This window comes from Lagenorhynchus albirostris, chromosome 20 (genome assembly GCF_949774975.1).
Source record: "Lagenorhynchus albirostris chromosome 20, mLagAlb1.1, whole genome shotgun sequence".
Taxonomy (NCBI): domain Eukaryota; kingdom Metazoa; phylum Chordata; class Mammalia; order Artiodactyla; family Delphinidae; genus Lagenorhynchus; species Lagenorhynchus albirostris.
Window position 1 is genome coordinate 51,571,099 of NC_083114.1, and position 25,644 is coordinate 51,596,742.

At 58.1% G+C, this 25,644-nt stretch overlaps 1 protein-coding gene across 11 annotated transcripts in view; it reads right to left on the reverse strand.

The window, feature by feature from the left end:
- The window catches only part of SEPTIN9 (septin 9), a 165,065-nt gene that overhangs the window by 28,513 nt on the left and 110,908 nt on the right, over positions 1-25,644 (reverse strand). Inside the window, exon 1 of one of the 11 annotated variants that reach the window (XM_060135054.1) lies at positions 11,195-11,343. The exons of 9 other annotated variants lie outside the window; for them this stretch is intronic. The gene's annotated coding sequence lies outside the window, so the exon portion shown is untranslated. Of the gene's footprint in view, positions 1-8,508; positions 8,567-11,194; positions 11,344-25,644 lie in introns of those variants that run through there. One more of the 11 variants, XM_060135057.1, reaches the window with a different exon arrangement.

Below are 25,644 nucleotides of genomic sequence, written 5' to 3' on the forward strand. Positions count from 1 at the left end.
CGGGATGCTGCCTAAGGTCTCCCCGGGCCCTGGTCCCTTCAGAGAGGCAGGGGCTAAAGGCAGGGCCAGGGAGGGGGACAAGCGGGGAGGGGGGAATTCCTGGGACAGGAGTGGAAGCCTGACCCATGACCCTTTAAGGAGGCAGGACACTTCGTACCACTGGCTGGAGGGTCTGGGAAGGTTGTGGGCGGGGGGGGGGGGGGAGAAACGAAGGGTCAGCAGCTCTGGGCCATTTAGAACGATGTCAGCCATCCAATGGCAGCCCCAGCTCCGGGCTGATGTGACCTGGGGGGAGCTGGAGTCATGTCCCCCCCACCCCACCACCACCCCAGCCAACTCCGGGCAGCAGGTCAGGAAGTGTGCTCATGGCCTGGGAACCTGCAAGGCCCCTGACATGGCTCCCTCCGCGTGCGCTCTGCAGACAGCCCACCTGGACTGTGCCCACCTGCCTGCAGGGCTGCTCAGAGCCCTGCCTAGCGGGAAGACCCCACTGCTCCCCGCCCCGCACAACCTCGAGCCCCTGTTCTCCCAAGGAAGCCACTCAGGGGAGCGGATGCGCCAGAGCAGGCCTGTGAAATCTGAGGACAGACCCTAAGGCACGACTTCAAACGCGCTCTGAGGTGAGGGTGAGGATGGATGGCCCGCCTATCCAAACAGCCTCAGAGACACACACCTCCGCCTACCCCAGGCTCACTCCAGAAGAAAGCAGTGTGTGTGGACAGCTGCCTGGACACCCCTTGGGAGACACGCTCATCACCCCTGAACCACTGCCCGGGGGAGAAGCTGGCTGCGGGCAGGGTGCACAGACACCCCTGAGCCCCCTGCGGGTCGGACACCAGAGCGAAGCAGGAAGGGCCCAGCTGCCTGCGGCCCCTGCGGCCCCCGCTGTGCGTGAAGCTTGGGTGCATCTCTGGGCTTGGGGCTCTGGCCAGATGGAGCCGCCCACGCTCTGAAGAGCAAACGCACAGGGGTCACCCCTCACCCCAACTCGCAGGGATGCGGCCCTGACGGCCCAGCTTTTCCTCTGCTGATTCTCCTCTGTCTCTGGTTATCGGTTCCCAGGCCGCCTCGCTGGCTCCTCCTCTACCTATCGCCCATCCTCTGGGCATCGAATGCCAAACTCTGTCCAGATTCATACACCAGTGCCAACCTGACCGGTCCCCTGAGTCCATCATGACTCAGCAGAGATGTCCCGCTACGGCAGGCCCCCTGACCAGAACTGGGTACCTGTGGCCCCTGCCCTAGGGAAGTCTAGATGTCTCCCACCGAACATGCCCCAGACTGGACTCTGGACCTCGAGCCTAACCTCCCCACCCCACCCCCTCCCCTGTGAGTAATGGCATCTCCATGCATCCATTTATGACAGCTAGAAATCCAGGGGCCAGCCTTGGTCCCCCCGCCGCTTCCATCTCCCCAGATCCAATCATCCACCCCGAAGTCCTATCAATCCGAATCCAACACACATCTTGCAGGCAGTCGCCCTGCCTCCCTCCCTCCATGGCTCCCACCATCCAAACCATCGCCATCAACTACCCTCCCCCGCAGTCCAACCTCTCAAAGCACCAGGAAGGCCTGTTTAAAAGAAATTAATTGCATCATTCCCCTGGCTTGAAATCCTAACTAGTTCTCCCTGCACCTGGGAAAACACAAGATCCCGAGGCCCCAGAATCCTGGGGCTGGGATTCTGTTCCATCCCAGACTCCCTGTGTGACCCTGAGCAAGCAACTTAACCTCTCTGTGCCTCAATTTTCTTATGTGTGAGATGGGATAACAATACTTGCCTCGTAAGAGTACTATGAGGACCAAACGAGATACTTACAAAGAACAGAGAATGGTGCCTGGCACTGTAAATGCTCTAATTTGCTAATAAAATACAAGCGCATGCCCACCTCTCCAGTTTTGATATGTGCACCGTCTCCCTGGCTCCTTTCTGCGGCTCAAACAAGCTTCCTCAGAGAGGTTCTCCCCCAGCACTGCTCAGGGGGACTCCCGCTGGGTCCCGTGGTTCTCTTCCGGAGTGGCCCTGCGCACAACTTGAAATTGCAGATTTTATCCTCCTCTGCTGAACGCCTGGGTCTGTCTCCTTTGCTGCTCACAAAACCTTACACATTCGAGCGCCCAGTAAGATGTTGAATGAAGGAATGAATGAATGAATGAATGAAAGGTGAGCTCACTGCCCTTTCCTCCTGCCCTCCTCTCTTCCCAGAGCATCGCGGGGCCGGCCACCGCTCCCGGGTCAATCCAGGTGGCGCCTCTCCAGCCCTGGCCCCTCCGCGAGGTTCCCGCAGTGCTGGCCTGCATCCTTTCGCATGGGCTTCCCCCTCATTCGGCTTTCAGTGTGTAGCAGCGTGTGAAGGAGATGTGAACAATTTCCGGTTTCCGTCCTCCTTCTGCAGCCCCAAAGCACCTCAGCGGAAGGATGGATGGACATCCTGGGACAGCTCCTGCCCATTCAGGACATTTTGCTCAGGAAACAGTCAGTGGGGGGATGGGGGCGCCCACTGGGGCGGGGAGACTGGGTGGTCCCTAATCCCTACCACCTTCCTCACCCACCCCTAACTAGGGCTTCAAGGCACGTGGGGTCTCTCCCAGAAGCTTGAGGCAGGCAGGGCTGGTGTGCAGGGGGCTCAGGCCCGAACACCTGGACCCGCCCTGGGCTCTGTGCTGACCCTGAAACCTCAGCCACGCTGCACCCATGCTGCAGCTGGCCTGGCCTGCCTGGCCGGGGCTTTGGCGAGCAGTGGGTCCCCTACGTGAAGTGGACAGGCTACCAGTCACTAGGTATCCGTTAATTTGCTGTCCAGCAGTTCAATGTGACGTATCACCAGCCCAAACTTAAGAGTGATTTGGCCAACTGCCAAAGGGTATTACATCGAGACACAAGTAGGGGCCGGGCTGGGCCATCAGAGGAGGGCTGACCCTTGGGCTGGCCTGCGCACAGCACTTTACAGTTTACAGAGCGCTCAGATCTGTCCTTCCCTATCCTCGTCCTCACATCCTTCCTTAGAGTCTACATTTCCTGCTGTAATTAGCTGAGACTTTTGACATCAGACCAAAATAACAAGGGCTACAGTAACAACACGTTCTCCTACAAGTTGAGACGAAAGCTGAAGGAGGGAGCACGCCTGTCTCCAGGGCCTCCCACACTTGCTGGGACCCAGCAGGCTCTGCCCTGCCCGCAGGCAGACCCCAACCCACCCCCCCGCACCCTCCGCATCCAGAGGGGACCTACTGTGGATCGAAAACGCCCGGCGTCTTCCACCAGATCGATCTGTGCCACGGTCAGCACAGAACCGGGAGGGCCCCGAGGGTGGGAGCCTGTCCCCTCCCAGGTCTCCCCAGCCGGCGGCTCCGGGAAGGAGCCACATTCATATGGTAATTTCTGCCTGAGAACTGGTGAGAAGCAGAGGTCCCTCCAGCTGCCGGGCGGGGAGGGCCCAGAGGAGGAGGGAGGGAGCCCGGCCGCTCCGCCGCCTTCCCGAGACCCGAGACCGCGCCAGTGGGCCCTCCCCAGCGCGCTCCCGGGCTGCGAAGCTGAGAGTGGACACAGCGGGCGCCCAGACGTGGGCAGGGGTGGGCCTTTCCCGGCTGCTTTTGTGCGGTGGTTTAAAGAACAACCGACATGCATTCTCTCTACAGCTTACCTTTTCTGCGTGTGATGCACAGAACATCAGAAACGCTGTAGCATGTAGCTCCCGCAGATCTGGGAGAACTGCGGCCACCCTCACCCCCTCCTTGGATCCCAGAGGCAGCCCCCCACCCTACATTTCCACTCTCCCAGGAAGGAAACGCCTCCTACCCCCCCCCACGCCCCCTCGGGGCCAAGGCTGGTGGAGAGAGGGGCAGGTCCCCCTGGGGGAGGGTACGCCAAACCCACCCACTCCTTCCATCGACCCACTTCCTCTCACACTGCGACTAGCTCACGGCTGCATGCTTCCCTGTCTCCCTGGAAGAGGACACACAAGCCTTCCATTTCCCCTTTCTGCCTTGTTCTGGGCCCCATGCAGGCAAAGGAAACTGGAAGTCAGCGAGCGACAGGCCCCAGCTGCGGACCCAACGGGCTTCTCTGCCCCCGCCCCGCCCCCCAACTCATCCATGCATTGATTCCACGTCGATTCATCCTGTTCCACGGATCTTGGCTCTGGACTCAACAGTGAAAACAAAAGAACCCCCAGCAAATTGCACAGACACACAGATTCGAGACATGATATGCGAGATGCTCACAGCCACTGGGGGTGGGGCCCGAGGGACCAACAGGGCACCCCCGACTCAGTGCTGGTGAGCCAAGCTTTCCCAAGTGACCCCAAGAGAAATGAAAACACACGTCCGCACCCAAACCTGGACACCAATGCTCACTGCAGCGTGATTCTAAAGAGCTACAAAGTGGACACAGCCCAAATGCCCATCAGTTGATGAATGGATAAACAGGATGGGATGCAGCCATCAAATGGAATACTATTCAGTCATAAATAGAAATGGAATATGGACGTGTTTACATATGGATGAACCCTGAAAACATTACGCTAAGTGAAAGAAGCCAGACAGAAAAGGCCACCTCCTATAGGATTCCGCTTATACAAAATACCTAGAATAGGCAAATTCATGGAGACAGAAAGCACATTCGTGGTTGCCAGGGGCTGGGAGCAGGGAGCTGGGAATGGAAAGCTACTGCTAATGGATCTCTTCGAGGGGTGATAAAAATACTCTGGAATTAGTGGTGATGGTTGCCTAACTTTGTGAATATACAAAAACCACTGAATTGTACACTTTAAAAGAGTGAATTTTCTGGAAAGTGAATTATTTCTCAATAAAGCTATTATCAACAACAAGAAGGCTGATGGCTGAGCTCCCCAGGGAATCAGAGCAGGGACTGTGTCCTCTGGTCCACGGCCAGCCCCCAGCACTGACGCAGCATCTGGCCTGCGAGGCGCCCCGGCCCCTTACAATTCCGCAGCCCAGGTGACTTTGGTGACTTCTATACCTGCCCAGCCTGCTCCTCAAACCACCAGTGCTCATAAGGACGTGAATTTTTAAAAAGGGCCCTCGGTGTCATGGGCTGGAACCTGTCAAGTCACAGAATGACCCGGGAGCAGGCCCCTTTTACAGACGGAAGCCGTAAACCTCACCCTGAAAGGAGGGGGAAGTGGAGATAAAAACACAGCCCATAAGCAATCAGAAAGGTTGAACTTGGCTCATCCTGAATCCCTGGGCAGGAGGGACAAGAGGGGAAAACCTCTGCTTCCCAAGACACCCACTCAGACCCCTTCCACATACCTGAACCAGTGGGGTGCAGCGGCCCCCCGGCAGCAGGACTCAGGCCCGGCACCCACCTGCGGCCCTGCCCGACCGGTCAGGGGCTGAGTCTGGGCAGCATCTTCAGCGCAGGCCCGGAGGAAATGACTGGGGGGAGCCGGAGCTGCTGGGGGGGCCGCTGCCGGATTTCCTGGGCCCTCTTGGTAGGAGCCACCCCAAATCTGCTAGAAGCCCAAGTCCTCTCCCTCCCCTTCCCAAACCCTAAGGATACCAAACAAGCCACAACTAGAGAGAATTCAGTTCAGTCCCACTTTTACAGGGTTGTTAGCACAGGCCGCAGAGGGAGACGGGCCTCTGCGTTGCTCAAGAGCAACTTTAATTATAACTTTTGCACTCGGGTCTCCGGGTGCCCCGTGGTGTGAATCAGCTCTTTACTCCCCAGCCGTCGTCGGAGAGCCCCACGAGGAGCCAGCTCAGGGGGCACCCACGGAGGGGGGTTTACCTCCCCTCCACCCACCCCACAAAACCGGAGGACCAACCCCCCCATCCCCAGCTCACATGCCTCCCCACAACCCGACGAACTGGCAGCAGGCTGAATGCAGAAACTGAGGTGCACACAGAGGTCTCCCGTCCTTCCCTCCGTGGCCCACGGGGGACCTGGCGCCCAAGCACAGTGGCACCCCTTCCGCTCAGGACTGTTGAGCAGGTGCCCCGAAAAGCACTGGTGGATGAACGCACGAGGGAGTGAAGGAGTGAGTGGGGACAGAGGTGGCTGCTGGCGCATGGTGGAGGGGGGTCCCAGGAGCCTCGGGGAGACGGGACCAGGCCATCCAGTTTCACAGCGAGCCCTGGAGGAGGCTGCGGAGACAGGCAAGACTTTGGAAAGATGGAAAAGGACAGCTGAGGAACTTTGTGTCAGGCAAGCAGGAGGTGGGCATCCGCTGAGCGGGTGCCGTGCCGGGGTGGCCCTGCCGGAGGTGAGCGATTTGAGCAGAAGCCGCCACATCGGCCCTCCCCCCCCTGCCACCTGGACACGCAGCCCCACACCCCCCGGGTCCCCTCCTCTGCCCCGACCGCGCTCCTCACTAGCGCTCCGGCCCCAGAGGGTGGCCGTGGAGGCGGGGTGGACGGCAAGCGGCCAGAGACGACGGAAAGGCCGCCTCCCACCTGCCCTCTGCACCTCCCAGGCAGCAGGTGACACAGTGGAGATCCTTCTGTTTTCCCACTTTCTTAAACAGCTACACTTAAACCAAGGGCAAACAAAAGCCTCGTAAAACGTGTTCTTTTTCCCACGAGGAAAAGTCTGGGAGGATGACATTTTGTCGTGGACACGTCCCGACCTACCGTTCGCCTCGGCCTTGGTCCCCACCTCCGTCACGTGGGGAGGGAGGGAGAGAGGCAGCTCCAGCAGTTGGTGACAAAGGTCGCTTCAATGCAACTCCTCGACATTAAGACTGGGGGCCCCGGGCACCTGGCCAGAGTAAACCTGGCCAGACAGCGCTGGTTGTGGGGTTTGGGGCCTGGCAGGCTGACTGCAAAGCCACCGGGGTGACCAGAGTGACATCAGCAGAGCATGCGGTTTGCAAAGTGGCCGCAGTGCCTCTGCTCCGTGCCCTCCGTCACCGCAGGGCCGGGGGCAGATGAGTGAGGCCAATAGGTGGTGCATTGCCCACCTGCTCCCCCATGGGGTCTGTGACACCCCCTCCGCCCTCTGCACCCCCTGCCACCCTTGGCCCCCACCGACCCCCAAGCTACAGTCAACAGCGATTCTCCCTCTGACTCAACGGGGCCGCTATCCAGCGGCCGTTTGTCTCCGGGGCCCACAGCTGACCCCCAGCAACGGGCAGCTCTTCCTCTGTCCCTGGCAGACAAGGAACAAAAGACTGGGATCCTGTCCTCACTCCCCTACGGCTCCCCCAGCACCAGAGCATGGGGGCAAGCCTGGGGTCATCTGGTCCAGTCCCCTGCCCCAGGAGAATGTATTCAAATCATGGAAGAAATGCTGCTCTTTGGTCCTTTATCTTTAAAAAAAAAAAAAAAAAAGGCTCCAAGGAGAGCTTGTATGAAGAGAGCAAAACAAATGTCTGTTCTTATAAGGCCCTCTCGAGCTTGTCTCACAGAAACCACAAGAGTATTTGGACAAAAGATAAAATGCTGCAACCACGTGGTGCGCGCCTCTATTCCGACAGCAACCGAGCAGGCACCTGGGGCGTCCAGGCCGCCACAAAGACCAAGGAAACACAACCCAAGTGCACAGTCCAGGGAAAGACTCACGGACAGGACGCGGACGTCCCCACCTGGTGTGGGATGTCCTCCCCGCAGGAGGGAAACTCACTCTCCTGCTCCCAGGAAAGGAAAACCTTATCTGCTGTCAGAGCCCGGTGAAAGGCCTGGTGACAGGCCTGGGAGATAAGATAAGCGATAAAGACCTGGGAGGCTGGAGGAGGTACTGGGCACATTCCACCAGGGACACCAGCAAGGGCGCTCTTCCAATGCCATGGGAGTGACTGCCTCACTGGGCACTCAGTGCCTGGCACTCACAGAGCAGGACAGGGGCTGGCATCCCCTCTGGGGGACATGGCCCCAGAAGGGGGCCTGCTGCACACCAGGCGCAAAGGAACAGAGGGCGGGGCACCCCAGCGGCTGGTGGACCTCCTTCCCTGTGGGGGTCAGCGTTGGTGACTGAACCCCAACCCGGAGCTTCCGAGGGCGGCCTGGGTGCTCGGGAGCTGACCTTTCACTCCACTCCCAGCTTCAGGAGAGCGACAAGAAACTTGGTGTTTCTGCTATGATCCGGCTACCAAACCCAGATTAAAGGGTTTAAAAATCGCATTTAAGCTGGAATGGCCTCCCTCCAAACCACGGCCCAGCCCCGCACCCCAGAAGGGCGGTGGGGTGAAGCTGCCCCCACGAGCTGATCATTAACTCTGCTCTGAAGGTGGACCAGTGAGTCCAGATGAGGACAAGTGGCCACACAGGCCCCTGCAGAGCTGAAATCAAAGCTCCGTGGGCCTCTCGGGATTCAGCCCTTCTCCACAGGACACAGATAAAAAGAGAAGAGAGTGGCAGGCTTGAACCCCACCCATCCACCCACGCCCAGGGCGAGATGTTCCACCCGCCACCTCTGCCAGCCCCCAACAGGGCTCCTGGTGAGCCCGCTGGGAGGTGGGCAGCTGGAGGGCTCGCCAGGTGGGGCCAGGTGCCCTCCCGGCTGTGATTAGACCTGCACCGTCGCCGGGCCCCCAGTCTGCTCACCCAGCAAGCTCGCCCTCGGAGCTGGCTGTGCCCGGCTGCCACCGCAGGAGTGCTCCTGGGAAGGCGTCAGAAGGCTCCACTGAGCTTCTGAGAACACGTCCCTACCTGTCCCAGGAGCCAGGCTGGCACGCAGTGAGCAAATCAAAGCCCGGCGCTGGGAGGCAGAAGTCTGGGAAGAGAGTCCCGGCCAAGGGCTGAGTTCTACTGGAGTCACCTTCCCCGAGACTCCCCTCCTGTGGGGAGCTGGGCCACCGGGATCTCCGCACCAGGCCACATCCAACCCCGCAGCTTTCTGAAGCCCGGGGGTATCAGTGGTCTAAACCGGGGCTGGGGAGAGGAGGGCTGAAGAGAGGGATGGGCGGGAACAGCAGGTGTAGAAGGCCACCGCAGAGGACCCTGGCCAGGGACTTGGGGTGGCCAGCACGCGTCTGTCCTCACCCTCACACGCTAAAATAAAGTCCGCCTTCCTACACACCTGGCCAACGGGAAAGTGAGGGAGCCCAGAGCCGCTGGCGGTATGGGAAAGCCGGCCCAAGAGTGAACCGTGCAGGGGGTGACAGGCTTCCTAAAACAGCCTAGAGACCTTTGACACCCTAGGAAGCTGGCACTGCTCCAGGCTGGTGGGGTCTCTCCTTCTGCCGAACGCATCTCAGCCCCTAGGAAACCTCTTTCCTGCAAAGCTGCCCTATCTGACCAGAGCAGCTCAGGCTGGTGGTGACACAACAGGAAGTGGGGCGGGCACGGTGGCCCGGGGGATCAGGGAGGGGGTGGGGAGGCAAGGCGCCCTAGGGACCCTGGTTACCCTAAGGGGTTCAGGGCTTCTGGGGTGAAAGCCCTTGTGAACCCCATCCTGGAGGCCTGGGGCAGTGGGCCTGGCACTCAGGGGGTAACCCCACGGGCCCCACAAGGCTTGGGGTTGGTGGGACCCAATGACAGCACTGTCGGTGTTCTGCCTTTTGGCTTCCCCCTTCCCATCAGAACAGGGCTCTGTCTCCTCCATCTCAGATGCCCGGGGCCCTGATCCTCCCCACGCGCCAGCTGAACCGGACGGAACCCCGATCACAGTGCCGGCCACGAGGTGCGGAGTCTGGCGGAAATGCAGACACAAACCAGCAGACCCAACAGTACCACAGGTGCCACAACCCGGAAATGATGGGGGCAGCAGGGACGCCCAGGAGGGGTGGGCGAGGGTCAGCGACCAACGCAGGTCCCCCGAGACGGGCGTAAGGAGAGGTCAGCCACAGAAGTGGCCCCCTTCCCCAGCCATGTCTTCACCCAGAAGGGACCCAAGGGGAGAGAGGTGGGAATCCCCCCTTTCCAAAGAGGCGTCATGCGGATGCTGGCTCCCCACCCCCAGAGGGTTAAACAAACTTGTTCTTCTTTCTCTTTCCTGAAAAGGAGCCCCCAGGTTGCCAAAGAGAAATGACATTTGTGTAAACACCCATGGAGGCCCTAGTTTCAAGGCAAAACAACAATGAATGAAGGGCGGGGAAAGCACACACAATTATGAGGACACAGGGCCTTTCTCTCCCTCCTTCCCAACAGGTTTCTCCATGCGGGATCCAAACTGAATCCCAACGAGGGTGCTGTCCCCACAGACCAGAAACCCGCTGTATGCACCTCTGCCGGGCAGCACACTTTCCTCCAGGAAAGGAATTTCAAACGTCTCTTTCTTTGGTGAGCAGAGATGCTTCCCCAAACCTCGGACAAAAATGCCAGCAGATTTCACAGCAGAAGGAAAGGAGGGAGACCAGGACGCAGGGCAGCAGCCTGGAGGCTGAATCAACACCCAGGGCACATTTGGGATGAAGTTTCAGAGCAGATGGCACTGCCGGTGAAGCACCTCGGCCCTCCAGCTTTGGTGCCTAGGGTGACGTGCCGGGCTGGCTGTGGGATTTGAGTCTGGGGGTTCTCCCAACTTCTTGGCCGGGCCGGAAAGCCCCTCGGAAGGCACGTCCCCGAGAAGCCGCTTCCTCACCCCTGCTCCTCAGCACGGCGTGACGACGTGGTGGACGCCCTTGCTCCATCCTCCAGCAAAGCACTCGCATTCCAGCCCCCCGCACCGCCACCCCTCCACCGCCCCCCGGCCCGCTCCCAGGAACATCGCCCACATCCCGAACACCTCCCAGGAATCCAGACACGCTGCAGCAGAAACTCCCCAGATCGCAATGCCGGCCGCAAGATCTCTGATTCCGGCATTTCTAGCATCTGTTGAAACTAATCTCCAGCAGGTCCTCGGAGCCGCCTACCCCTAACGGCTGACCATCTGGACGGGACGATTTTAAGAGGCAGCGGTGGCCAATCCGCAGATCTTCCCAGCCCTCCTGGAAGTCAGGGAAGCCCCTTGCGAAAGGGAAATGGGCTCCAAGAAACTCCTGGCCGAGAAGGACTTAACCACTCGGGTAGCTGGCCAAATATTTACAGAGACACGGCTGTGGCACACAAAGCCCTTCTCTTCTGCTCCGCGCCCGAAAATCTGGGCCCCGAGTGAAGACCGAGATCCCACCGTCCCGCTCCTGGGGCCCGGGGGCTGTCCCGCCGGCCCGGCCGGGGGACTGGACCCGGGGGCCCCCGGGGAGGCGCCGCTCCCGCCCGGCCCTCGAGGGGGCTGCCGGGCAGCCGGACCACCTGAGGGGCCCCTGCAAGCGGTGCGAGGCTGGAGGGAACAAAGGGAGCGAGGACTCACCCAGCAGCTGAGTCGGGCTGCGCTGGCCGCCTGAGAGCGCGGCCCGCCCACCGGGTCACATGGCTCGGAGCCGAGCAGAGGATCAAAGAGGCTTTGTGGCCGAGGAACAAGGAGCCTCCCAGAGCGCGGGCCCGAGGTAGGGAGGGACCGCGACGGCCTCCCTGCGGAGGGGGCAGGGCGAGGGGCTGCCGAGGGAGGGGGGGCAGGCGGAGAGAAGGGGCGCCCCCGGCAATCACCCCCGCCCCGGGTGCCTAGGAAATGCCAAGGAGCCCAGTTCCCAAGCCTGCCTGAGTCACCCCCAAAGGGAGTGACACGGTCCCCGGGGAAGGAGTTCGGGAAAGAGAGAAAAGGAAAGAGGCTCACCTGGCCAGCCAGCCAGGCTGCCCTGCTTTCCCAGCCCGTGCGTTCAGGGCGATGCCAAGAATCTGACGCTGCCCACGGGCACCCTCTCTCCCCGCCGCCCCGCCCTCGCTCCCTCTTTGCCAGGTGCACCCCCCCACCTGGTCCTGACCCCGAGCAGCTCGGATGACAGGCCGCCCTCCCCAGGAGGTCCAGGCTTCCTGGCAGCTGCGGGTGGGAGCACAGCCAGCTCTGCTGTGCGTGCGGAGGTGGCAATGACCCCGGGAGGGAGAAGAGAGGAGCGGGCAGGGGCTGGGGAGGCAGAGGTGGTGGCCAGCTCACCCAGAGCTCTTTCTTCTTCCTGGAGCCTCGGAACTCCTGCCTCTCCAGCCCCTCAGGGCCTGGGAATGAGTGACGGAGTCTCCTCCTCTCTCCCCTCCCTGCAAGCCCCTGGGAAGTGCCGAGACCCCCTCAGGGGATGGGCTGGGTGGTCCCCAGAGGAGGGAGCTTGGGATCGACCCTGTTGGGCCTGGGCCTGGGCCTGGACGCTGGGATCTGCCAAATCCAGCCTGTGTCACGACCTCTGACCCCGAGGGAGTGAGTCACTCCCAGGCACAGGCGGGGCTGACTTGCGCTCAGGCTGCCGACTCCCACAGGAGGAGAGAGCTGCGGGGGGCCGGTGTGGGGGTCTTCCTGGGGCAGGGAGTGGTTATTTCAAGTGCACAAGAGCCTGAGTGAAACCTGGGAGGTCTGTCTTAGGGCCAGTGACACCAGCCAGTCCATCCTCCTGCCTCCGGGATAAAGACCTCCAGCCTGGCCGTCGTGGGCCAGGCCACACCCAGGGTTTCCCTTCCCAGATGCCCCCGCGTGGTGGGTGGGTAAGGCCCCAGGGCACCCGCCCCACCAGTCACATGGGCAGGCTGACCACGTCCACCACCATGTCCCTCAGCAGCCAGCTCTCCCCAGCAGCGGCCACTCCCACCCCTGACAGCCAACTTGCTCCCCAATGGCCTCTGAGGTCTTGGGGTTTGTCACAAAGGCTTCAGGGGGCTGTGTCCCACACCCTTCCACACCCCCATGTGGAGTGGCCATGGAGAGCTGCTGCCATGGGTCTCCAGGCACTTGGCCAGAGCCGGGGGAGTGTCCGCGGGAGGGACTGCATGTCCGGAGCCCTCTTTCGCATCTCAGTGGGCACCTCAGTGGGCGGGAGGCCGTGGTGGATCCGAGACATGGGCCTCAGAGTCAAAACGAGATGGAGGCCCCTTCACTCGAACTAGTTTTGGCCCACTACTCAACATCTGCTGGCCTGGACCTTCCCCATCTGTAAAATGGGTGTAATCAACTCCAGCTGCAAGAATTAAAGTGAGACGTGTGTCCAGAAACAGGAAGGGCAGCCACTCAAAAAATACAATTCCCTTTCCTCCAAGGAGGTGATTTCCTAGGCAGAGAGTGGGGAAGGCCCTGACACCCCTGCCCACTGGGCTGGGCCCTAAAAAGCAGCTCCAGGAACCAGCACAAAGGAGGCCAGGCCAGGTGTCAGGGTTAATCCACGCCTGCCCGGCAGACGCCTTGACCCCCAGCGCTCCCCTTGGAGCCTCCTTCTCATCTCTGGCCTCACTCTGTCCCCCAGCTTTCTGGCCCCAGAATCCACTCCCAGGGCCCACCACCCCTTCCTGGGCGCCAACCAGCTGCTCTCCAAGCCCAGCCCTCGCCCTGCCCGCCGTCTCCCCCAACCCCCAGATCTCTGGCCCAGGAGGCGGCCTGGGTGCTCTGTATACGTGACAAGCTCCTCTCGTACCTTCCCCTCACTTGTCACTGACGGCGGCCCCCAGAGGACAGGAGAAGGAATCCCTGCGCCTGACGAGCCCCCCAGTCCAGGGGCTTTTCCAACACAGCACATCTGCCCCCCGGAACCGCTCAGAGCCCACTGCTGCTCAGCACACACTCGGCATCTAGAGAGAGCGACCCGACGCCTGTGCAGCTGTCCATCCAGTCCTCTGGCGGAAATGGAAGGCCGTCCACAGACGGGCCAGCCACACACATAATTTTAAAGTTTCTAGGAGCCACGGTAAAAAAGTAAGAAGAAACAGGTGACGTTAATTTTAAAGCATTTTACTTAACCTAAAGAGCTAAAATATTATCAACCCAACATGTAATCAACATAAAAGCTTTTGAGATATTTACATTCTTTTTTCTTTCCGTACCAAAGTCTAGCGTGCATTTTCTACTTACAGCACCTCTCGATTTGGACTGGTCACATTTCAAGTGGTCAGTAGCCACATGTCCTGGACAGTACAGCTCTCGACAGCCTCAATTTCATCCTGAGATGACACCAGATCCTTGGAGAGCCGTTTATCTGGATCGTTTTTAGCACCGTGTATGCAGCCACGCGGGGGGTGGTACAGGACACAGAGAAGCATCTACTGTGAGATACTGTTGAGGCCACTGATCCCTACATCACAGTGTCCCCTTTCTGGGAACGTATGGGGACATTACTCTCAGATTCGACCGTCAGAAAGAACAGAGTTTCTCCTAAGAGTCACTTTGCCAGATGAGCGCTAAGCATCCGTCAGACGATTCCAAAGATGTCGGTTCCTGAGACTGCCAACCCCCCCCCCTTCCAGGGTTCCCTCACTTACCTGGCTCACAGGTGCTCAGGCCAGGATGCACCCCTGACTCAAAAGCAGCGGCTCACGAGTGAGCTGGGCTGTTGGAGCTTCCCCGGGAGCGTGGAGCCAGGAACCCTTCCAGACACCCGAGCTACTGCAACTCGTGCTCCTCCGTGCACAGGCATCTAGGCACCGGCCTCCCCGAAGTACCTCAACAGGCTTCTTTTTATTGACTTCAAAGTCACACAGAATTACAGTGATTAAAAAACAATCTGTAGGGCTTCCCTGGTGGCGCAGTGGTTGGGAGTCTGCCTGCCGATGCTAGGGGACGCGGGTTCATGCCCCGGTACGGGAAGATCCCACATGCCGCGGAGCGGCTGGGCCCGTGAGCCATGGCCGCTGAGCCTGCGCGTCCGGAGCCTGTGCTCCGCAGTGGGAGAGGCCACAACAGTGAGAGGCCCGCGTACCGCAAAAACAAAAAAACAATCTATAGAGACAGAAAGCGGTGGTTGCCAAGGTGGGGGCAGGCGTTGGCCGGGGAGTGACTGCTTCATGGATATGGAGTTTCCTTTTGAGGTGATGAAAATGTTCTGGAACTCGGTAGTGGTGATGGTTGCACAACAATGTGAATATGTTCACGGTAGATTAAAGAGAAAAGAATTTAACGTGTCCTTTTTTCACTTGAGCCAGTTTCTTCTCCCATCTTAGACCTTAAAACCAGAAGGGCCCTGAGACAATTCAGGAGCCCTGGGGGATGATGAATCACGCCCCCTCTTCCTGGAACCTGTGAATGTTACCTTACATGGCAGGATGGACGCTGCAGAGGTGACGAAGGATTGTGAGATGCAGAGATTACCCCGATTACCTGGGTGGGCCCCAAACATAATCACAAGGGTCCTTATGAAAGGGACGCAGAGGGAAAACAGAAGAATATAGAGAAGATAACCGGGTGATGCTGGAGGCAGAGTGTAGTGATGTGGCCACAAGCCAAGCAGTGCCGGCAGCCACCAGCAGCTGGAGGAAGTGAGGACAGACTCTCCCCTGGAGTCTCCAGATGGGACCAGCCCTGCTGACACCTTGACTTAGCCCAGTGACCCTGATTTCAGACTTCTGACCTCCAGGACTGCCAGAGAATAAATCCTTTTGTTTTAAACCACTGAGCGTGTGGTAATTTGTTATAGCAGCCACAGGAAACTCATACAGCCCTGCAGTCTGGAACTCGACCCGTATATGTTAGGATGAAGAAACAAACACTCAGAGCTGGAGGGAACTTGCTCCAGGCCATGCATCCATGAGCGGGACCCTTCCCAGACCCGATGGGGTGTAAGTCAGGTTTTGGGGGAGGGAGTTGGACTCACCCCCACAAAACTAAGGAAGCTCCCCTCGCTGGGCACCAGCTGACGTGCAGTGGAGAGGGGGGTCCCATGGTGTCCTGGACAAGGATGCTGTGGGCCGTTTCCATCTGCCCATGAGCAGAGCCCACCATCCCCCCCTGGGGAACCCCCAACAGAAAGGTCGCCAGGGGCGGCAGCACTGATCAGATGTCCTGCAGCAGGATCCTACTCTGGAAGCCACAGAGGGGTAGTCGGGGCTCCCACCTGCAGCTGGGCCAACTGGGTGAAGAGCACAGCAGCCTCTGCGGGAGTCGCCCGCCCTGCAGGACAGGGGCACTCATGTGACGCCCGAGACGTTGCTCTAGCGTGCAGCAGCGGCGGAAGGGGAGGAAGTGGTTACACAGCATCCTCCCTCCCTCCCTCCCTCCCTGTCTCATGCACACTCACACTCACGCACACACACATGCACACACATACCGCCCCCCCACCCCAGTTCCCAGGTCCCGAACGTTCCTCCTGCCAAGCCCAAAGCCCGAGCAGCTCAGCCCACCTGCCAGCTCTCTTCCCACCCACCCCGGGCAGACCCCAAGGGAGGCAGCAGATGCTTCCTGTCAACTGCCAAGAAAAAGATCCCTCCCTCTCCTCTGTGGGCAGCTCGCTGGGCTCCCCCCGAACAGGGGGACAGGGGAAGGGCTGGGCGGGTTGGAAGTGTGGGCCTGGGGGCTGCAATGGGCAGGGAGCATCTCAGCCACATGCCCCCAGGGGCGGGGGGTGGGGAGCCCCCTGCCTAGAGGCAGGCGGGCCTCGAGAGGTGCTGGCACACACACGCCCCGACCGTCCCTGGGGGTAACCCCCAGGCCCCAGAGCGAAGGCCCCGGCGTGCATGGGGGAGAGAGGGGCCCCACCGCACAGCTGCTCTCTGCAGCAGAGCAACGCCCGCAGGGGCTAGCTGCCACACTGGGTTGACATCTTTCTTTTTTTCCAGTTCCTTCTCAACTTGACCTAGGAGAACGTTCAGGCTGCCCCTCATCTCAAAAATAAGGCCAGCCCCCTTCCCTTGGCCCAGCTCCCTCCTCCGCTGTAGGCTTGCTTTCCTCCTCCCTGAACAATCCAGCCTCTTCACAGTTGGTCTACACTGCGGCTTCCACCCTCCCACCACCCACTCACTTCTTAACCTTTGCTATCTGGCTTCTGCCCATTTCACCATTAAAACCGACCTCTTGAAACAATCCTCATGGGCAGCCTCCAGTTCCTCCGTCCCATCTGACCTCAGAGGCAGCACGTGGCATGCATTAAGCACCCCTCCTAGAAGGGCACTTCTCCGGGCGACCTTCCTCTCTCATCTCCCAAGGCAGGGGTTTAGACAGCACACGGGGGTCTCCTCTGAGATGCGAGGGGAGGAGAGGCCGGCCTTACTTCCATCACCAGCTTCAGCCACGACACCCAGACTGCCGCCGCCTCTGGCCCTGACCACCTTCCCGCCAGCCACATCTCCAAACATACTGTGTTCTAAGGACCCTCTGCCCTTCATCCAGGCCCTGTAGTCTCCCAAACCCCATCTAAAATCCCCTGTTAGAAGTCACCACTTCCAGGAAGCCCTCCGGATGTTTCTCCATCAGATGTGACCACCCCCGCCCCCTTTCGTGTTTCCCACCTCACATCTTGACCCGGAGCACTTGCCTGGCTGACTTACCTCCTCCTGGGTTCCTAGGTAGTGGCCCCATAAATGTTTGTGGAACTCAGCAGCAGGAAGGCCCCATTTCCTCCTTTGTAAGAAGTGCTTCTCCCACCCCCACTGTCAGGCTGCACCTTCCCCTCGCAGGCACCTTTAATACACATTTCTTTTTCCTCTTGAAAAGCTATCATTAAATCAACAATGTGTCAGAAATTATTTGATGATATCTTAACTCGCCTTGGCAGCCAACTCTGTTACTCTGGCGTGAAGGATACTTTGTAGCTGAGCAGTAGCCCCCGGCACATTTCCAACCCCACCACCCCATCCTCCTTCCAGAATTCTGAACACCCAGCAACAAAACAATCAGATCCTGCACTGATTTCAAACAGAAACCAAGGACGTCTATCGCGTCAGGGGTGTCTGACCCTGAAGGCTTTCTCCAGGGTGTCAGGAGGGAGGACCGCCAGGCGGGGGCGCTCCAGGCTGCCATTACGTGTGACACTCTGGACCTCCTTACCCTTCACAGAAATGAGGACCGAAACAAAAGCTTTAGCAGCTAAGTTGGTAAATTTTTGAGTCAAACAATACATGGTTTAGTATTTAGAAGGGGGGGACTGAGGTTCTACCGGGGGGTAGGGGATAAGCAAGCAGAAAGGGCAGGGTATTTGCTTGGCCTCTGAAAAGAGGTTCTCAAGCCTGGTGGCACACCACCATTCCAAGGGGAGCTTTTAGGAAATACAGATGCCCGGACCCCACCCCAGTGATTCTGATTTAACTCATCTAGGGGTTGGTAATTTTAAAAAGATTTCTCAGGGGACTCCAATGGGTAGCCTAGGTTGAGAACTACCGTTAGGACTGAAAGACACATACACAGCCCTGAGATTTGGTGAGATCTTGACAACATTTTAGAGCTGGGTGTGCCCAAGAGACACACGGGCGGGGGAGGGGGGGTGAGTGGGATGGGAGCGGGAGGGTCAACAGTTCCCGCAGGGGCGGGGGCGGGGGCCGGGCCAGAGGCGCCCCGGCCAATTCAGTGCGTAAGACTTGGCCTTTTTACTAAGGGTCTGCACACTGCCCACTGCCTGGCTGGCACCTGGAAGAGAACAAGAGAAGGACACCCAGAAAGGGGTCCGGGATACACTACTGCGGCATACGATGTGGGAGAGAAGGCATGTGAGTTCCTTAAATCTTATCTGCCTAAACGCAGAGCCTTCCAGAAGAATGCAATTGTCATCAATTCCCTCCCCTCCTCTATCACAGCAGAGAAGTCTGCATACCACGCCTACCAGATACTCTCACAATACTACCCTATATCCATCTCTCCTCCTAAGGGCCCATTTATCTTTCCAGAGTCCTTTGTTTTCCAGTAAGTGCTCTTCTCCCCCTCCCCTTCCCCTACTAAGAAGGTATGTATATAAGCCCCAAATTCTAACGCCCCTTTGAGTCACAGTTTTCTGTGAACTCCCTTACGTACGTGCTTAAGTCTAGTCTGTCGTTCCTCTTGCTAACGTGGCTCTTGTCAGTTTAATCTGCAGACCCCCAAAGACTGAATCTAAGAGGGTAGAGGAAAAGTTTTCCTTCCCCAACATTTACCCAAAAAAACCCTCTTCACTGCAGACCGGCACCTTCCCCACCCCCAGCCAGCACTTTAGACCCGTTTCTCAAAGTCTGTTAAAGCAGGACAGCCTGCTCTGCAGAATGCTCCCATCCCAAAAGGTTTCCGCAGTCAAACAGACTTGGCAATTGCTACCCTCTACAGTCATTCTTTTGGATATTTACAAATACGTTTCAATGTATTTTTGAACTAAATTCTACAATGTGAGTTTTTTAAAAGTTCAAAGTCTTTAACTATTGCCCAAACTCATTGGACTGTGGAACCCCCTTTGCCTCTCTAATGCGTATTAATGAGCCCGAAGAGAACACAGTTTGGGAAACCCTGGTTTAGACTTAAAAGCCCATCAGCTCTCTGCTCTTGCTCTAGGCCAGACATCGGACCAATCCAGCCTCTCTGGACACAGGTTAGGGAGGGGTGGGAGTGGAGAACATGAGTCCCAAAGAGGGGGAGGGTGGTAGCTTACCTGGGGCAGCCACAGGTCTTGGAATAAGATTTTTAAGTCCAAATTCCTAAATTACCAGGGGACACAAGAATGGTCGGAGCAGCATGGTTTATAAAGGCAAAAAAATATGAAAACAACCCAGATGTCCATCAAGGGAAGCACAGAAAGCTATAGTGTATCTGCCCGCTGACTACCATTTGGCAGAGAAAAGGCACAGGCCAGATGCAGGCACTGGTGCAGATGACCTCAACTCACAAATAGAGTAAGCTTCAGAAGGCTACTCACAGAACATGCTCCTGGTTACGTCGTTTTGCAACGTGTAAAACAATGGCATACGTTACTGAGAGAAACAGAGGCGCGAAGTAAAAGTTCTAAAGTCAACATGGGAACGATAAATAGATAAATACGGACGCAGGTCGCGTTTGGTGAGAGGAAGGAAACAGGACTGTCAAATGTTTGCTTCTCAGGCTAGACAGAGGCACCCAGGCGGTCACTGAGACAGTGCCTGTGTTTTTTAAATGCGAGCGATCTTCGCAGGCACTGGGGAATCAAAGCCCTGAGCTTACCCATGACTAACTGGCCAGGTGGCCCTGGAGACGAGGCGCCACCTCCCTGAGCCTCCATTTACCCAACTGAGACCGAGGGCGATGAACCCACCTGCTACTTGGCTGCTCGCGAGGAGGGTGGCTCCAACTTCCTGCCCTCCCTTGTGGGGTTTTGGGGAGGGTGGTTGGAACTAACCATGTCAAAGTGCTTTGAAAACCACACGAAGCTTCTAACCAAGGGGAGCGGGCGACTCCAGGCCCGTCTTCATGACCTGGCAGAAAATGCCCCAGCCGAAGAAGCCTTGTTTTTCCCTCGGGGCGGAGGCCTGGGTGTCAGACGTGAGGGCTGAGGGCTTTTGCGGCTGCTTAGGGCGTATGATATGAGGTTTTGTGAGCCCCAGACCCACTTTTAACTGGGGTGCCTGAAACCCCTCTTCCCTTCGGCAAAGACCCTGGGGCAGGTACAACCGCCCCTCATGGGAAACTAAGCAGCTTGTTTAATTGGGAATTGGGCCCAAACCAGCCCAGCCCAGCTCTTTCCTCTCCTTTCTCTCCTCCCAGAACTGGCAGCTCAGGAAATTCAAGGCTGTGAAACAGCGGGCACATGACCTCCGGCTGTTTACTCAGACAGGGGACACTGACCCTTCCCAGCTGGCTCCACAAACCTGGGCATCTCCTTGTGCCAGACCCTCCCTGCCCAGGGGCCAGCAGTCCCATTTACGAGCACTCCAGGGCCTGCAGTCCAAGCCACCCAAGTTCCCATTTTATCCAGGAAACCCAGGCTTAGAGGTCAGAAGGATGGTGTTCAAATCTGACTCCACCACCTATCAGCTGAGTGACTTTAGGTAAATTTCTTTATCTCTTGCGAGTGATTTTTCACATCTGTCGAAGGGGGGAAGGGGTTCTTCCCTCACCAGAATTCAAGGAAGATGAAAAGGAAAGAGACAGCACTGAGCCATCTAAGCCCAGTACAGATGGTACAGACTGCCGCTGAGCCTGGCACCTAAGCAGACATCTCCACAGAGATGCCTCCCTGCCTCTTCTTGGTACCTCCACAGGCGTGGGAGCAGGGAAGACAGCCTGCAGGAACGCAGTGTCTGCCAGCTCCCCGGCGGAAGCACAGAGAAGAATCAGCAGAGACTACTGATGGACATGAAGAGTTTGGATTACCGATGAGTTTCATGTAACTGTGCTTTCAAAACCTTAACGGTGGATCCAAAAGATCTTCTGGGAAATTTCTCTTTTAAAAGTACATTAAAAAAAAAAAAAAAAAGGAACAAATCCTGCAAACATAAGATTCAGTGAAAGAAGCCAAAAATAAAAGTATACTGGGGCTTCCCTGGTGGCGCAATGGTTGAGAGTCCGCCGATGCAGGGGACGCGGGTTCGTGCCCCGGTCCGGGAAGATCCCGCATGCCGCGGAGCGGCTGGGCCCGTGAGCCATGGCCGCTGAGCCTGCGCGTCCGGAGCCTGTGCTCCGCAACGGGAGAGGCCACAGCAGTGAGAGGCCCGCGTACCACAAAAAAAAAAAAAAAAAAAAGTATATACTGTATGGTAACATTTAGATAAAGTTCAGAACCAGGCAAAACTTTCACTGGTGATGGAACATTTCTGTCTCCCGATTGTGGCGGTGATTGCATGAACCTACGTATGTGATAGAATTTCAAAGAACCATACACCCCAAAAGGTGGGGGGGGGGCGCCTGTAAAACCGGTGGAAACTGAGTACACTGTGTAGCTGAGTTAACATTCTTGTACCACCGTCAGCTTCCTGGTTTTGACATGTACTGTGCTATGTCATTAGGGGAGAAGCTGAAAAGGGTACACAGGAACCCTCTCCTATGACTTTTGCAGTTTTTGGTGAGTCTAAGATTATTTCAAAATAAAAAAATATGTTTTTAAGTACACTCAAGGGAGCTCCCGACTCGTTGCTCAAGGGGCTGCTGCCTGATTCATGAATCACACAATAAAACCACTTCGATCTTTCACACCCACAAAAGCATATTCAAAATGTGAAATGCCACACATATTTTATCATGATGTACCAGTTAGAAATGGGTATTGGATGATTTCACAACCTAACTGTTCATTCCTTCATCCCATGCACACGTGGAGTGCGTGCAGGCATCTCGTCAGGTATGGGGATGGGGCTGAGCCTCACAGACAGAGGCCCTGCCCTCTCAGATCCTGGCCTCAGGGAGAAGACACAGAGCAAGGAATCTGGCAACAATTACCAAGGGCCAGCGGTGCCTGAGAACACTGCGCTAAGGCTGTTCTTAGAGAATCCGAAAAGAGGCCCCACCGCTGTGGGAAAGCAGACCTTCCAGGCTGAGGGACCTGCAGGCGAAGGCCTGGCAGCAAAGCCTCGGGGGAACCTCAGGGAAGCCGTTCAGGAAGCCAGGGGAGGTGTGAGCTGCAGAGGGGCAAGTGATGGGGCTGTAAAACTATCACTAAGTGTCATCTGGGCTGTTTGTCCAGACCCCGGGATAGGATGATCACAGCGGTCAGGGGGAAGAGATTTGCTCACCTGGGCCCTAAGCAGCTCAGAAAATGACTATTTCATGGCCAGAGACAGGAGCCTAACTCTTGTAAGCTGCTGGCCACGGGTGCTGACGAGGAAAGGCGGGGCTTGCAATCGGGCGGCGCCTGCAGAGGAAGCCTCCACCCCAGGCAGGACACCTGGCACTTTCCCACGTGTTATCTCAGGCCACAGCCTCCAAGCCTGGGCATCCTCTGGTCCCCGGGGCTCCCAGGCTGTCAAGGCAGGGGCACCTGGAAGATGCTGCAGCAGCTGCTCCTCCAGCTGCCCGCACCGCCCCCCCAAGGCCAATCTGCTTTTCTCCCTGGCAGTCCACACCCGCCAACCTTCCACCACCACCAGGCACGCCCTGGCCACGCAGCCTCACTTCTCTGGGCCTCAGTTTCCTCACTTGCAAATCAAGCAGATGAACCCTGGGGTCTCCTGCAGCTAAAGAATTCTAAGTCTGGGGGGCGGGAAAAAGCCACAAAAAGGAGGCAGGTGCACAAGCCCACACCCTTGCCCTTCATCTGTATAAAAGGGAAACAGTTTCACAACTGGTTTCTTTCCTGCCCTGCCTGGGGGAGCATCCTGTGCACTCCAGGGCTGGGAGCGTCTAGGGGAACCCAGAATCTCCCAGGGCTCAGGATACAGAGGGAATTCCTCCTGAATCCTTCCAGAAGAGGATCACCGCTTCCTAACTGTATCTGCTTCACGCTGCTGCTATAACACATCACCACAGCGTGGTAACTCAGAACAACACAGTTCCTCATCTTACAGATCTGGGCGTCGGAAGTCCAACACAGGTTCACCGAGTTGAAACCAAACGCTGGTTCCCTCTGGAGGCTCCAGGGAAGAATCTGTCTCCCTGCCTGTTCCAGCTCCTAGAGGCCGCTGCATTCCTTAGCTCCTGGTCCTCCCAGCATCTTCAGAGCCGGCGTGGCCAGTGGAATCTCTCCCACACCCCATCACTGATGCGGACTCGCTTCCCTCCTCCCTCCACTTCTAAGGACCCTTGGGATTACACTGGGTCTGTGTGGATTAGCTAGGATAATCTTTCTAGATTAGCCTGGATAATCTCCCTATTTTTAAGGCCAGCTGAGCAGCAGCCTTGATTCCCCTTTGCCTTGTGACCAGACATTGTCACACGTTCTGGGGATTAGGACACGGGCATCTTTAGGAATCATCATTCTGCCGACCCCACTAACCCAGGTCCTGAAAGGAGATGAAGGGGAGGATGCCCAGCAGGCTGCCTGCTTCTGTTCAAATCCCGGCCCCACCACTTAGTAGCTGAGGGACCCAGTTATGCACATCTGTAAAATGGGATAATGTACCTAAGATGGGCCGGGGGCTGCAGAAGGTCCTGCCCAGAAATTCCATCCTCAGCTCGTGACCAGTGATTCTTCCAGGACAATGTTGGGGTTCACCTGGGCTCTCCCAGCGTGGTGCGTGGCCGCCCCAGAAGGGTGACAGGCCACGGCCACAGCGATGGTGGCAGCCGGCTTGTCCGCGGTCTCCTCCCTCACCAGAACCACTGGAAGCTAGTGCAGTCCGCCTCCCTCGCTGGCTCCCTGGACGCCAAGCTCCTCCCACCTCACTGTGGCACCCTCTCGAGCACAGAGAGCCCCCTTCCACCACCGGAGATAACTGGTCACAGCAAGACAGCCTCATGTCCAGCGAGATGAATTTGGAATCCCCGAGCCCAGGTCACTCCGGCTTTGTGGCAGAGAGGTCCCGGGGGTGTGGGGTGCGGGATGTGGGCGAGGCGTCAGTGCTCTGCTCCCGGGAACCAGGCCACTGGTTCCTGACAGCCCGAACCACAGGCCTCACTTCTCTCCCAGGGGTCTTACTTTCCAACCACTGCTGCATCAGGCGTCCACGCTGGACAGGCCGAGGGGCCCCAAACCACAGCATCACAGTAGCTGCCACACGGGGAGGCATAGAGAGAGAGAGAGAGAGAGAGAGAGAGAGAGAGAGAGAGGGGTGCTGGGCTGTGTGGCCTTGGGGAAGTCACTCTGCCTCTCTGGGCCTCTCATTTCCTCCTCCATAAACTGCGGGATCGGGGCCAGGGGAATCCCATGAATTGCCTCCTGCATCCAGAGGACAGAGAACAGCTCACCAGTCCCTTCAGCTTTGGTCTGGAAGACAAAGCTTCCAGAGCCCAGTGGCACCCCCCCCCCCCCCACGTAGTGGCCCCCTGGCCTTTCCCCTGGTGTCCTCCCAACACCAGGACAGCCAGCCCTCCCTGCAGGGGCATCGGCTGCCTGCAGTTCCTCCCAGGACCTGGCCTGGCTGCCGGGAAGTGGCTTTTGCCCACGCCCGCCCCAGCCTCCATGGAGAAAGGCCAGTTCTGCCAAACAGGAGGCGGTAGGTGGCAGGGGCCAAAGGGGCCAAGCCATTCTCTTCCGCAGGGGCAGGAGGGAAGTGGAGGAAAGCAGGCACGTGATTCCAGCCTGCGGTTCTCAGGGGAAGGGCGAGCCGCAGCAAAGGGAAGCAGGGGCCCCGGAGCTCAGTTGTGGGGGAAGGGAAGGGACTCTGGCCTCACCCCCCACCCCCACCCCCTGGCTCCCACCCAGGGCCTCCGACTCCCGCAGGACCCTGCCCCCATCCTATCTCAGGGGAGAAAGTGAGGCTCTCTGCGTTGCCAAATTCCAGTAATGAATCCCACATTCGTTCCTCTTTGCTTATTGGAAACCCTCCCTCCGCCTTCTGGGTTCGCTCTGAACAGCTGGTCTGCAGAAGTCGGTGGAACTGAATATGCAGGGTGGCTGGAGGTGCCTGAGCAGAGGAGCTAGCTCTCCTCGCATCCCCCGCCCACCCCTTCCTCTGAAGAGGAGGCCTCGCGGTTCCTGCCCTTTTCCTGGGAAAGCTGGAGAGGGATCCATTGTTAACTCTTTCACTTCCCGCGGGCATCCTCCCCATAGAGGCCAGCGGGGCAGGAAGGCAGCCAGGGCCGGTGGGAGCGTGGACTGCAGAGGCCGCCACCCTTCCCCGACACCCCAGGCACGAAAGCGCACGCGGTCAGGGCTAAGAGGATACACGCTCTGTCGGGAAAGGGCTTTTCTGCTCTTGCCCTGCGCAAGGTAGGCAGGGCGCGGATTCTGCAGGTGGAAGAAAGGAAGCGCCAAGAGGTCGGCGCCTCACCGATTACACAAAGGCAGGGCTCAGACACCCACGGAGCTGCCTGCAAACGTGTGCTGCTCTCAGGCACACACACAGCAAATGCAAGAGGTGAAGAGCCGTGAGACGCAAAGGCACCCGCAGAACTGTAACAGTTCATTAGCGCGAAGGCGTCCGTCTCCCCCCAGCTGCCCCATCGATCCGGTATTAATGTCCTTCCGGAACGACGTGTGGGAGACTGGGCTGTGCAGACCA